The sequence below is a fragment of the Pseudopipra pipra genome, chromosome 3 (assembly GCF_036250125.1).
Source record: "Pseudopipra pipra isolate bDixPip1 chromosome 3, bDixPip1.hap1, whole genome shotgun sequence".
In the NCBI taxonomy this organism is placed as follows: domain Eukaryota; kingdom Metazoa; phylum Chordata; class Aves; order Passeriformes; family Pipridae; genus Pseudopipra; species Pseudopipra pipra.
Genome location: NC_087551.1, coordinates 83121778 through 83134667, shown reverse-complemented (window position 1 = coordinate 83134667; position 12890 = coordinate 83121778). Strand labels below are relative to the sequence as shown.

General features: G+C 42.8%; 1 long non-coding RNA gene across 1 annotated transcript; it reads right to left on the bottom strand.

Moving 5' to 3' along the window:
* Positions 1-505: 505 nt before the first annotated feature.
* Positions 506-4671, bottom strand: LOC135411914 (uncharacterized). Its single transcript, XR_010429383.1, has 3 exons — positions 4605-4671; positions 2397-2494; positions 506-626 (listed from the first exon to the last, which is right to left on the bottom strand). It is a non-coding gene; the product is annotated as an uncharacterized LOC135411914 (long non-coding RNA).
* Between the last annotated feature and the right edge of the window lie 8219 nt (positions 4672-12890).

Sequence of the window (12890 nt, the reverse complement as noted above, 5' to 3'; positions counted from 1 at the left end):
ACACATTTCATATTCTAAACTTTTTGGGAGACTACTTACAGTGTGGGAACTGAAACACTATTTCTGGCATTCTCAGGACAGGGAGGAGAGTATCAGTCTCTTCAGGGAAAACCTTGTGAAGAAAATCTTTACAGAAACATCTTTTCAAGTAGTTGTTATTGAAATGTTTCCCAACTACTTGTCTAGATGACAGATCTTGAAAAATTTCTGTATAATTATTCTAATGTTGTAATTGTTATCTTTTGCCAGTTTTGCTTCTCTAGTTTTTGTTGAATATTGAGAAGCAGTGCTGCATGCCTTATTTTTCTGTTGTACTGTATGGTTTATCAAACCTTTCTTTTATTGCATGACTGCTAAAGAACCCACAGGAAATATAACTGGTGTGAGAAGGAGCTTATGAAAGAGGCCTCGGGCTGATGAGAGGCAGTGGGTTGTTATCAGTCATCCCTTTTAAATAAGTTTCTTCCATTGCAAATGAGTAATTGATTTATACTTCTTCCCCACATAAGTGATATGCTACAAGATGTCTGTCTACGTTGGCAGCTGCCACTTACCAGTCTTCAATCTATTCCAGGGTTTTTTTCTGCTTTACAAACATCCATCTCCCTTCTCAGATTCTCCTGGATCTGAAAAGCGTAAGGGAAGTACAGAATAGCTATGTGTGATTAGCTTTAAAGAACAGAAAATACCAGAACTACCATCTTAAATGTCAAGTAACAGGTAGCTATCTGAAGCTTTCTCAAGGTTACAAAATGCCCATTGTGTATTACTGTCACCCTCAAGGCCATGTTTCAGGACATTTTGTATAAAATGGGAGGGAAGATGGCTGACTAAACTAGAGTATATATCTCTCTCTCTAAAATACTGTATTAGCTAATATTGAGTTACCACAGCTACATGAAGAGTAGAAAAGTAAATTCAGCTGACACTAAAAAAACCTAACTGCAGAAGGGTGACTTGCTTTTTTATTTATGGATGGGTATAGCATAACTCAGTCTCCAGCTTCCTCATGAAGGGAAGAGGAAGGGAAGGCACTGATCCCTTCTCTCTCATGACCAGTGACAGGACCTGAGGACATAACCTCAAGCTGGGTCAAGGGAGGTTTAGGTTGGATATTAGGATAAGGTTCTTCACCCAGAGGGTGGTTGAGTGCTGGAACAGGCTCCCCAGGGAAGCAGTCATGGCACCAAGCCTGAGTTCAGGTTGCATTTGGGCAAAGTTCTCAGGCACATGGTGATTGGTCTGTGCAGGGCCAGGAGTTGGATTTTGATCCTTGTTGGTCCCTTCCAACACAGGACATTGTATGATTCCGTGATTCTGTGATTCAGCCTGACCAGCTGTATGATTAGTTGGAATTCAAACACTAAATGGAGTTCAAGTTTTGAAGACTCTGCTCTTGTAGCCTGTCTTGGTGTGACAACACCCAGAATTGAGTTCTTGACAAATATAAGAAAGGGAGGCTGCTTGCTTGCTGCCTCTTCTAGGACACTTGACCAAGGAGCAAGACAAATCTATGCACAAATCTATCCTCATGGTGCTGGAGGAGTCAGACTCCTGCTTTATCTAGCCTTGGGGAAGGAACTCTAAGGTCCTACTGCTGAACATGTGGCTAGGCGGGAAGGAAATGGTTAAATCCCAAACAATCAAAAGTGCAGAGCAGTGTATGAGTTAGTCTGAAGGAAAGTGGTCAAATTGTTGCTCTGTTTTGGTCACTCCTGTGTGTTTTTGTTCTTTCTTTAAGCTCCTGATATTGGTTTCATGCTAAACAGTTAGCTGATTCTGGGAATGGTGATAAGTATCAAATTAAAAAATAAATAGTTGAAGTAAACTTGAGTTCTAGTACACCCCTAGAAGTCTAACTTACTCCTGAGCTCCTCAGCAAGGGTCACTGGCTAATCCTGGCAGATGCCAGTTATGGCAACTAAGTACTAAAAACTGCTTGCTTCTCCCTTCTGGTTGTCTATGCTCTTATTGCCTTGTGTGAGTTCTGAGCAGCAAGGCTAAAACAAATACTACTTTATCATATTTCTCTCTTTGACACTCTTATGGTTAAGACACATCCTGTTTCAGCTAATAGAGAAGCATTCTCTTCTTGCTGGATGCATGTATCTCCTCCCAGTTTGGTTATCTGTGCCCACCTGCCAAGAACATGAAGCTTTGTCAGGGAGCTGGTATAGTGTGCCCTTGTTTGCTTGCTGCTTCACATAAAGTAATTAAGAGAGAAATCTTGCAAGATAAAGGCCATAAAGAATGGAGCAGGCAATGCAGTGTGATTTACTCATAGGAGATAGAGGTGTACACCTGTATGGGCTCAGAAGGAGTCTTTGTACAGCCTACCCATACACTTTCATGGGAGTTGCTGAAATGAAACCTGAGATAAAAATCTGACTTCTCACCTCAATTCCTCCCTTTGGCAAGTAGAATATCCACAGCTAAACGTGATGCAATTCCAACATGCTGGCTCTAATCAGATGAGTTGCTAAAATCCAAGCAGCTTTTGCAATGAAAGATATGACTAATTTAATGTGGAATAGTGGTACTACTATTCTGAACCCTGAATAAACACAAGGAATAGGTCAGTTATTAAACAGTCTCAGTCCATTAGTCTTAACTCTTACAGTATTGTAAGGATCTCTGCCTTGTCTCTATACCCACTTAATATGCAAATTATGTTATAAGTGCAGGTAAGCTTTGAATAGCTGATTGTTACATGCTCTGTCTATGTCTCAGGTTTTTTCTCTATCTTATTTAGCTGTTGAAAACCAATTAAAAATACAATGAAGTAACTATATTTAAGGAGTTATGTTGATTCTTGCTTCCTTTTTAATCTTGGATAGAATCATTTAGGACCTTTAAGATCAAGTCTAACTGAACCTAGCTCTGCCAAATCATGGCTAAAATATTTCTGTGAGTCTTATCTCTTTACATTTCTTGTCTTGTCTGTTCAGAGTTTGGCAGAAAGCTGTTCAGTGCCATGAACCCGTACAGCGCTGCTTGTGTTCAGTGACTTGGCGGGGGATAAAGCTCTTGATGCTGCTATTGCAGAGAGGCATCGTACTTCGAAATATTCTTAACAGGCATAAAATTTGTCATCCGTGTGGTGTTTGGATGTTCATGCAATGGGCATGATATGCAGACATGCAGTTCTGTGCAGCAGAAGGCCGTGAAGTCTCCTCCATGGTGGCTGAGGAACACTGGGCACTGCAGCAGCTGCTGTGCGATGGAGGGAATCCTGAGCCATCCACTAGGAAGCACTGACCAAAATGTCAGTAAGGGACCTCAGTAATGAGACAAGCAGGAGTCTTATCTCTTCAGCAGGACTTGGGTACCTGACTCAAAGGTGAGTGGTTGCCTGAATCTTTTAGTCTAATCTTGGGACTTAGCAGAGGTCCAGCAATGCAAATGTAAAGACATTAACTAGTGTGTGCTGGGCAATGCAAATGTGAACAAAGAATTGGTTTTAGGGAGAGCAGATGAATATCCAAAGAAATCCTGGCTTTTGTCATGTATTTTACCTTGAGTTAGAGGATGCTTCTGTTGCTGCTCTAGCTTCTTCTCTGGGAAGAGAAGATTGACAGAAAAACCAAGTCGCCTGCATCAACGTTCAGAGCTGAGGAACTCAGAAATTTTTGTGTAAGAGCCATGCTCTGTTAAAGGTAAGTCTAAGGAACAATTTGAAATTGATGTGCAGCTTTTTAGGACAGTTGATAAAGCTCTCTGGGCCCAGGTGGTATTGACTGCAGAAGTCTAAAGGAGTTTCCAATAGATGTTCTAGAGGTCCTGTGGGATTTTTAAATTAGCCTTAGGAACCCAGAAATGGAAGGTAGTAAATGTGATACTGGTCTTCAAGCATGTTGGAGCTTGTAAATTAGACTACTAAATATGCCTTCCATAGTAAGTAAAGCCTATATTGCCAGAACATGAAGAAATTCACATGGGAGGAAGGTATCTTAATATACATCTAACACAAGGGGCTTTGGAGTGGTATTTGGGGAAGGTTCTTCTGCATTATGGATAGTTCCCTGAAAATGTCTGCCAAACCCTTGTACTGAAGGACCTAATTAGGCTATTAATTAATGGGAAAGGAAGAGAACATAACAAATTATTGGTGTACTGCTACATAAATGCATTTGGTTTGAATGCTGTCTGCACTCCCTGAAAAGGGTCTAATAAAGCTAGAGAATATAGAGAGAAGCAGTGAAAGGGTCCAAAGAGATGGAAATTACTTCCATACAAGACCAAAGGCTGTATGACTTCCTTAGGAAACTATTACTCTGGCCGAGGTGGTATAGGATAGGAGGAATCAGCATTGCGTAGGGATAGGACCTGATGAAATGATCAGTCAGACTTTTAGAAATGGATGAAAGGAAGATACCAGAGTTCAGTATGCAAAATGTAAGTGCATCTGGAATTAGACTAGTGGGGGATATTGAGGAAGCCAAAAGTATCAGCATGTTCAAAAAGAGATTGAATACATTCAGGGAGGTTAGGATGATCCTTGGCACTGGATGCAAGTGGTGAGATGTAATCTCTGGCTTGGGAATTCCTTCTAAACCTCTGATCTCAAGCACCTGGGATGTTTTGCCAGAAATGGAATTGCTTACCTTCCTGAAAGGATTCATGTTGGAAAAGGATATCAGACCGCACCGCCTTGTGCTCTGACCCACTGTGACAACAGATTCCTTAATTGGAGCCCTATGGTTGGGTTTCTTTGGATACCAGATACTTGATTTCAATCTCCGTGCCTGTCAACATGACAATTTTCGCAAGCAGCATTCAAATGTATTTGAATAGATACATCAGTGTCAACTGAAAAGCAGTCATGTTTTAGCAGGCATCTTGTGCACTGGCAACGGCCATATCTGTACAGCATTATCTTGCTTCCCACTCCCCTTCTTCCTGAGCCACTGCCTCAAGTAGTCATGCAGGTTTTGTAACTTTGCTGTAACTTCCTTGCTGAGATTGCATGCCATACCTCAGACGGGCACCTGGAAGCTAGGATCATGGCAAAGGCTTTTGTCTGGCTGTCAGCTTGGAGCAAAGCTACAGGAAAGCAAGTAGCAGGATGGTCAACTACAGTACTCTGTAGTAGGAACAGGGCTCAGGTCTGCTTGTCAGAGGTTTTGTCTTTAGGTTTTGTCCTGCAGATGCACTTATAGGTTCTGTGTACACCCTATGGCTTTCTCTACTTGTCTTGTAGCCCGTACTGACCTAGTTGGCACTAAGTCACACTTCACACGCTGCCTGCTGATAATGCTGGCAGCAATTCCTGCCGGCAGCTTAGGTCGATGCAGGTCGTGATGTTTCAATAGCCACTTTGGCACTCTGGTGGGTTTTTTGGTACATGGGTGGGTCTACAACCAGTCCTGCAAAACTTGTTTAACTAGCCCTTCCTTTGTACAGTTCCCTGTGTGCTCAGTCTTCCCACACCACCTTGCCTCACACTTTGCTATATGCATGTCCTTACACCCTGTTTCAGGGCAATAGCTGGATGCTTTCCAGTGGTGCTTTCATGGGGAAATGCCAATTCAAGGAGTTCATGGTGTTTCTTTCAAATTCTTCTGGGTTTCACTTTAGAGTGGTGCCTGGTATCATTTGGGTAGATTTTTGCCATAATTCCAAACATAAGGCCTCTATGTCCTGGAGTTTAGGTCCTTTCAGGATCTGGAGTAAGCCTGCTGAAAAATAAGGAGCCCAGAGCATTTGCTGTTCACTTTGTGTCCTGTCATTATATTGGGGTGTCAAACACTGGCCAAGGATGTGTTTGAATTCAGAGAGGTTCTAGTTCATGGAACACTAGTGAAAAAATAAACTTTCCTGTATATTGGACATCCTGTTTTTGATTGTTTGCAAACCTGTATGTTCCCAGAAGGGATGTGCATAAAGACTGGCTTGTAATGAGTCAGTCCATAAACATTACTAATGCATGAGTTGTGCATCCAAAGCTGGTGCGTCCAAGCACATTTTCCATAAAAGCTTATTCATCTTACCTCCTTACAGTAAACAGGAGTCACTACAAGTGCAGGCTTGCTTATTTTATTTACCGAAATATACCTCTCTTAATTTTGTTATTATAATAATAACTTGAAGTTTATATTAAGATAAGGTATCACAGAAGTTCACTGATTTTTCATCCTAAGCATCTCTTAGAACATCGCAGCCTAATAATGAAGAATTTCCCTAAGACAGGCCAAGCATAAAAGAAAGATGATGGTAATGAATGCAGGACTAGATGAAGCATCCACTTCCTTCTAAAGCAAAACTATGTACTAGTTCCTGGTATGAATGGATCCAATCAAAAAACCCCCAAAAAAACCTGAGCACAGAACAAAGCAAAAAAGCCTAACCAGAAACAGGGAGGTGCTGCATCCCCACTTGTCTGTCTGCTGAGCTGTTATGAGCCTCTTGGAGGGTGCCTGTCTGTTCTCCAACTTTTCCCCAGCCTTCCTTCTTGGCTGAGTCAGGCTTTTCTGTAGAGCATTTTTCTGACCCAGCTACTAACCTGTCTTTGCCCTTTTGCACATCCCGATTGACCACATTCAAAGAAGATGAATTGAAAATTGAATTATTTCAGAAGTCTCACCAGGTACCTTTTTAGAGGGAAATATTAACACTACTTTATCTTTTTAGGAAATACTTATCTGAGTACAATCCCTAGGGTGCATCTTTTTTATTGTCTCAAGCATAATTGTTGTCTCATTAGTCATGATTCATAACTAATAAAAAAAAGTTACTAATGAATAACTCCTCTTCCACCCTCCCTTTTTCACTTCCAACTGCTAAGCTCACAGCACATAGGTGAAATGCTTTGCTTTTGTTTCTAGATGCTTGACCTGATCTTTGTGTGATTGAGTTTACTGCAACCTATTTTTACCTCTACCCATGAAGATCACCACCTAGACCTGAATTACTGATCCTGAATTGAGGATGATAAAGGTAGAGGGGATGATAAATTTATTTAGAATACTGGTTTTGTCATTAATGAAAATATTGTCTGCGATCCTTAAGCTTGAAGGAGCCCCATGAGCCTCTTTTCAGCCTACTGGATCTGGTCTTGCTTTGCACTGAGCTCCTCAGGCTTCTGATTTCTTTCTGACCAGCATGATAACATCAAAATTCACATGACTAGCAAGAACGTTAGTACTGTATATTGTTGTCTGTCTTAATGGTTCACTTTTTCCCCATTGTAACCAGTAAGAAGTTGTTTTGCCAGAAGATGCATATGAAGAGATATCCAATGCCTCCTGATCTGCTGACTGTCATAAGGAAAGACTCTTTAGTAGGGTCTGATTTAGTATTTAATAAACCCAAGCTGTATTTTGGGTCACTTTCTACATTATTACCATTATGTGCTTTTAAATTTCGACATACATTTGAGATCAGGCTAGTTAGTCTTGCATAAATCATTTTTATTAGTCTCGGTGATCTTCAAAGATGTTACATGCACTGTAAAATGAGTCCACCTAACCTTATATGCCAATCCTTTCAAAGTTACTGAAGAGCAGCTTATTGGGACCAGAATTAAGGTCCCTATTGCCTGATACCTTGTCTCTGGCCAGTACTGGATGCTAAGGAAAGAGAGGCCTGGGGCAGTTGTGCAGTGATACTTCCGAGCTGGTGATCAGCATCTTCCCTTGGGTGCAAACACAGTTGCCCTTCCAGTTACAAAATGGAGTTGTGCAACACCATGCTTCATTTCAGTGGCCATTCTGCCTTTGCTCCATGAAGACTTGATGGTTCTCACTGAAAACTGATGCAGAGAATTGGCTGATTTTGGGGTTATAGGTAAATTTAGTTATCTGTATGTTGCCTCATTTTTCCTTGTTGCCTTTTAGGTATGAGAATATCCTGTTTGACCTTGCAAAGGTTATCAAAACAAGATGGTGGAAAGCACTGCCATGGAAAGGGACTTGTGGGTCTTGGTCTATGGCAAGTTGAATATGTGCCCTGGCAGCCAGGAGGGCCAACTGTGTCCTGGGGGGCATCAGACAAAGCATCACCAGCCGAGCGAGGGAGGGGATTGTCCCGCTCTGCTCTGCACTTGTGCGGCCTCACCTTGAATATTGTGTGCGGTTTTGGGCACTGCAATATAAGAAAGATATTAAGCTCTTGGAGAGCATCCAAAGGAGGGCAACGAAGATGGTGAAGGGCCTGAAGGGGAAGTTGTACGAGGAGTGGCTGAGGTCACTTGATCTGTTCAGTCTGGAGAAGAGGACACTGAGGGGAGACCTCATTGCAGTTACAACTTCCTTGTGAGGGAAAGAGGAGGGGCAGGCACTGATCTCTTCTCTGTGGTGACCAGTGACAGGTCCTGAGGAAATGGCCTGAAGTTGTGTCAGGGGAGGTTTAGATTGGATATTAGAAAAAGGTTCTTCACCCAGAAGATGATTGGGTATGGGAACAGGCTCCCCAGGAAAGTGGTCACAGCACCAAGTCTGACAGTTCAAGAAGTGTTTGGATGATACAGTCAGGCACATGGTGTGACTCTTGGGGATAGTCCTGTGCAGGGCCAGGAGTTGGACTTGATAATCCTTGTGGATCACTTTGAACTCTGAATATTCCATGAGTGTGTAATCTTGCCTTACCTTTTGGATTAAAAAAATTTTTTTGAAAAGTTTTTACCCTTTTTTTTTAAATAAAGTTGTCAAATTTTATGTCTGAAATTTATGCTTTTTCAGTTTTTAAAAATCAAAAGCTGTATTCCTAGATCTGCATTTGTTTGTTTCTCCTGCCACTTTATTTGACTCTGTGATCACTTATTATTTCTAAAAGAGACTCTTGCAATCCTTAGATCCTCTTTGCTTAACAAAATGAAAACAACTGGCTTTTGGTCTTAAAGATTTATGAGCTACTCGGTAAAGAGAAATGTCCCTCCCTAGGTTGTGTCTTGAATGCTTGTCTCTTTTTTTGAAGCTGCCAACGTCCCAAAGGGTGGCGATACGTAGTCTCTGGTTTAGCCCCTGTGTCTCTGAACAGCAGCCCTTCCCTGTAGGCAGTGCTGCTGCCCAGGGTGGCAGAGGTGGATGTCACCTGCTGATCAAAATGGTCAGAAAGGAATCACAAACCTGAGGAGCTTGGTCTGAGACAAGACCATAAACCAGTACCGTCCTCATGCTGCTCGGTATGGTGCGGCCACAGATCTGCCCTGGGAAGTTCATTTCAAGTCGGGCCGGGACTGCTGCTTGTTGAGCACTAAGGACTAGAAGAGACTTACTCAGCCGAAGGATGTTCTGCTGCATCTTCTACACTCCAAGCTCAACTACTTGCCCTGATCATAGCATTGCCTTTAATTGCTTAATATTGCATTTCTGCTGTAACTGCTGCTTCCGGTTGCCCTGGTATTAATGACGGCCAGCTTTTAATGTGAATTGTGACTGTATTTAAATCAGATCTGTACCAGAGGCAGCCAGAATGCAGCTTTGCTTTCTTCAGCTTTCTTTGCAGCATCATGGTCAGAACAGTGCTGATGTGTGGGATGGGTTTCTTTTCATGCTGTTGTCGGTGCTGTCCTGAGATGTTATCAGTGATGATGTTTCAGAGCAATGTGTCACTGTCCAGTCAATGTCAAATTGATACTGCCTTTGGCATAAGAGCGGGTATGGTAACGTCAGCAGTCCCTTCTGTTCTCTGTGTGGACCTGTATTTTTGGCATAGAACTGGTAGGTTCTCAGTCCACCTATTAATTTCAAGCTAATATGAAATGTTTTTTAACCTTCTTGGATCTCTCTCTCTAAAAAAAAATATTAGTCAGAGTCTAGATGCCTTTAAGCAGGTTTCTACCTGTACTGAGAATTTCCTCATATGTCGGTAAGAGATTATGAACAATCTTTTGTATTCACAGCTCTACTTTTTTTGGTAGGGCTTTGATTTACAGGTCTTGTAATTGTTGTCTGAGTTATACAATACTGACACACCACTGGCTCTGGACTATATTTTAGCTCAGTTCTGATGGATCCGCTGGGAAAAATTTCTGTATTCATCAACTCTCTCCTAGGTTGGCATTTGGTTTGTAGATTACGTATGTTGACTTCAAGCACACAGACCTTTTCGGCGATGTCTGAAAGGTGTGTTTCTTGAGACTGCTACTGGCAAATGCTTTTTGTCCAGAGTCAGACAGCACTGGTCTGTCAGTAGTGGGTCTAAAATTTGCTGTGACTATAGACTTCCAGCAAACCTGCTGCTCCTGCTCAAACACACTGCTTACTGTGCCCCGGTGGTGCCTGGTCCACATACTACCAGCCCCTTGGGCTGAACCATGTCCTGCTGGTGTTTCAAGAGTACACTGCCCATGCACTCCTTCAATGCCTCACAGTTACTTTTATGAGATACTTTACTTAACTCTTTTGAGAGTTAAATCTTTACTAGGTTTTGTATCAATGTGTTGGATACTTGTGCATGGGAATACTCTACAGCAGCTGATTCAGAGAGCTAAATTAGATACCCATTTCCAAATGAGGTAAACATTGGTTTGCTGTTTTAAGGAGGTTTGTATTCCTTCCTGCTCTGCTGGACAGCTGTTTCTGTTTGACACTGGTTGACCATGATTTCTCTATACACCTAGGAATGCTCTTTCTAATCAATAGAGTTGCTGTAGCTTCAGTCTTGTATTGCCACTTCTTTCCACAGCTGCTCAGAAGATTAAGTCATGCTTGCCTAATCTGATTGCCTTCTGTGATGAAATGACTGGATCTGGGGATGAGGGGTGAGCAAGGGATGTGTTTCCCTTGACTTTAGCAAGGCTTCCAACACTGCCTCCCGTAAGACTCTTGTATCCAAGACAGGATATTAGGGACTGGGTGAATGGGTGAATGGACAGCTAGAAGAGGGCTGAAACACTGGATGGATGATTGGTTAAAGGGCAGCTGTATTTTATAGACCCCTGCAGTTCTCTACTTGTTGCCGGGGTGTGTCCTATTGAGCATCATTAATGGCCTGCAGGAGGCAATGCAACGCATCGTCATCAAATTTGCAGGTGATTAACAATTGAGATCAAAGCTGCTTTTCCTGGGCAGGCTGGAGGAGTGGATCAACAAGAACCCCATAAATTCAGCAAGGACAAATGCCAAGCCTTGTCCTGGGCAGGAAGAGCCCTGGGCACCAGGACAGGCTGAGACTGCTGGGGAGTAGCTCTGCGGAAAGGCCGATGACAGGCAGTGAGCTGAGCATGTGCGTGACTGTGGATCAGCACCTGCATTGCTCTTCTGAGCGAACCTTTACCCATGGTGCGTTTAGCTGAGGTAAATTACCTAAGCACAGCTGTTAAGTTTTGCGTCACCAACCACGATTCAAGTTTAGCATGACATGCCCTGTGACCTCTGAGCAGTAAGCTCAACCAGGCTTGTTGTGTAGTCTCAAGAATTAAGACTTTTTTTTAAATTATGTGAGCTGGGTGTCAAGATGTTTTTACTTCCACTCCAGTCTCTCAAAATCTTCCCTGTCTTCTTTCAGGGTGTCTGCTGGAGCCTGTCATGCCCCTACATCTTTCTGATATGACAAAAAGCGCAGTACATGGAAACATGGGGAGGAGGAAGCCATATGTGGGACCTGTGTTTTTTCGAGTATGCTGTTAATCTATATGTCCAGTTCACTGCTGACTGTGGTAATATCTGTGTTGCTGCTTTCTGTTCATCTTTTGCTCTGACAATGACATTGCTGTGAAGAGTAGTAATTGGCATCTGTTTCCAGTTAGATGTTGCCATGTCTCTTGATGACTAGCAGCACACTTGGCTCAGGACTCATGATGGTTTCACAGATTTGCTTTGGGCAGTGCCCAGACTGCACCTTCACCCTCATGTGACACAGACCTCCCAGAGGAGCATCCTTCCCTCTGCATCAGTGGTTGTGTCTGCTCTGGTAGATACATAAGGGCCTCCTCCCTGTTCCAGTTGTGTGGCTCACATCCATACACCTGAACTCACTTCTATCCCAGAGTATGGTCTTCTCACCCAAAATGCCTCTCCTGAGCTTGTGCCTGTCCCTTGACTCCTCTGGGAAGGAAGCAGTTGGCTCCAGCAAAACTTCAGGTGGGTAGTTTGCCACCGGTGAAGCATCAGGTGGCAAAATGGGGTATTTCACATCTGCTGGCAGTGGTGTCTGGATGGCATCAGTAAGGGCTGGTGTCAGGCAATTCAGCATCAGCTGCCAATTCTCAGAGGAAGGCCAACAATACTGCATCTGGCATTTGGTCTGTGGTTAGACCCAAAACTATTTCTATTTTCTGCTTACCCCTTGGAAATATCAGGAAAGTAGTGCTGCAACCAAGCTGCATTTTCTTCCCCCCTAAATCAATTTCTTAAAAAATAAATTTCTCTTAAATGAGAAACTTTTGGTCTGGCAATCTTAATGTCAAAGTGCATTTATTCCTCTGGCATTGCAAAGGGCTCTTGGGATGGGCAGGTGCTGTGTTTGTATCCTGGGGTAGCAAACCAGGGAGCAGGGACCACACTCGGATGCAATGTAGCACGTTTCTGAGTGTTTTGCATCCACTTGAGGGCACCACAGTATTGCTGGTAGCAGAGTTTTTGTTAACTGCAGGGGGGAATGTACCCTGCACTTTAAAAGAATCTTTTAGGGGGAAAAAAGCAACTGCATAATTTATTTAAAACCACTAGCACCCTTTAAGAATGTGTATTTCTGCTCTGTCTTATCTTCCACCGGATTATGGGCATCTTGCCCTAGCACACAAGACTCTCTGTGTTGGTATACATATTATGCCCGAGACCTTTCACTAGCTGCAAAGAGCGAGATGTGCTTTGTGGGTGAACAGACTGAAATGGAGAAAAAACATGGAATAATTTAGTTCTTAGCTCTTGTGAGATACCAGTTTTTCTGGGAGAGCCAGGGCAGTGACAAAGGCAAACACTGTGAGCAGCATTAGAAGTGGGCTGGGC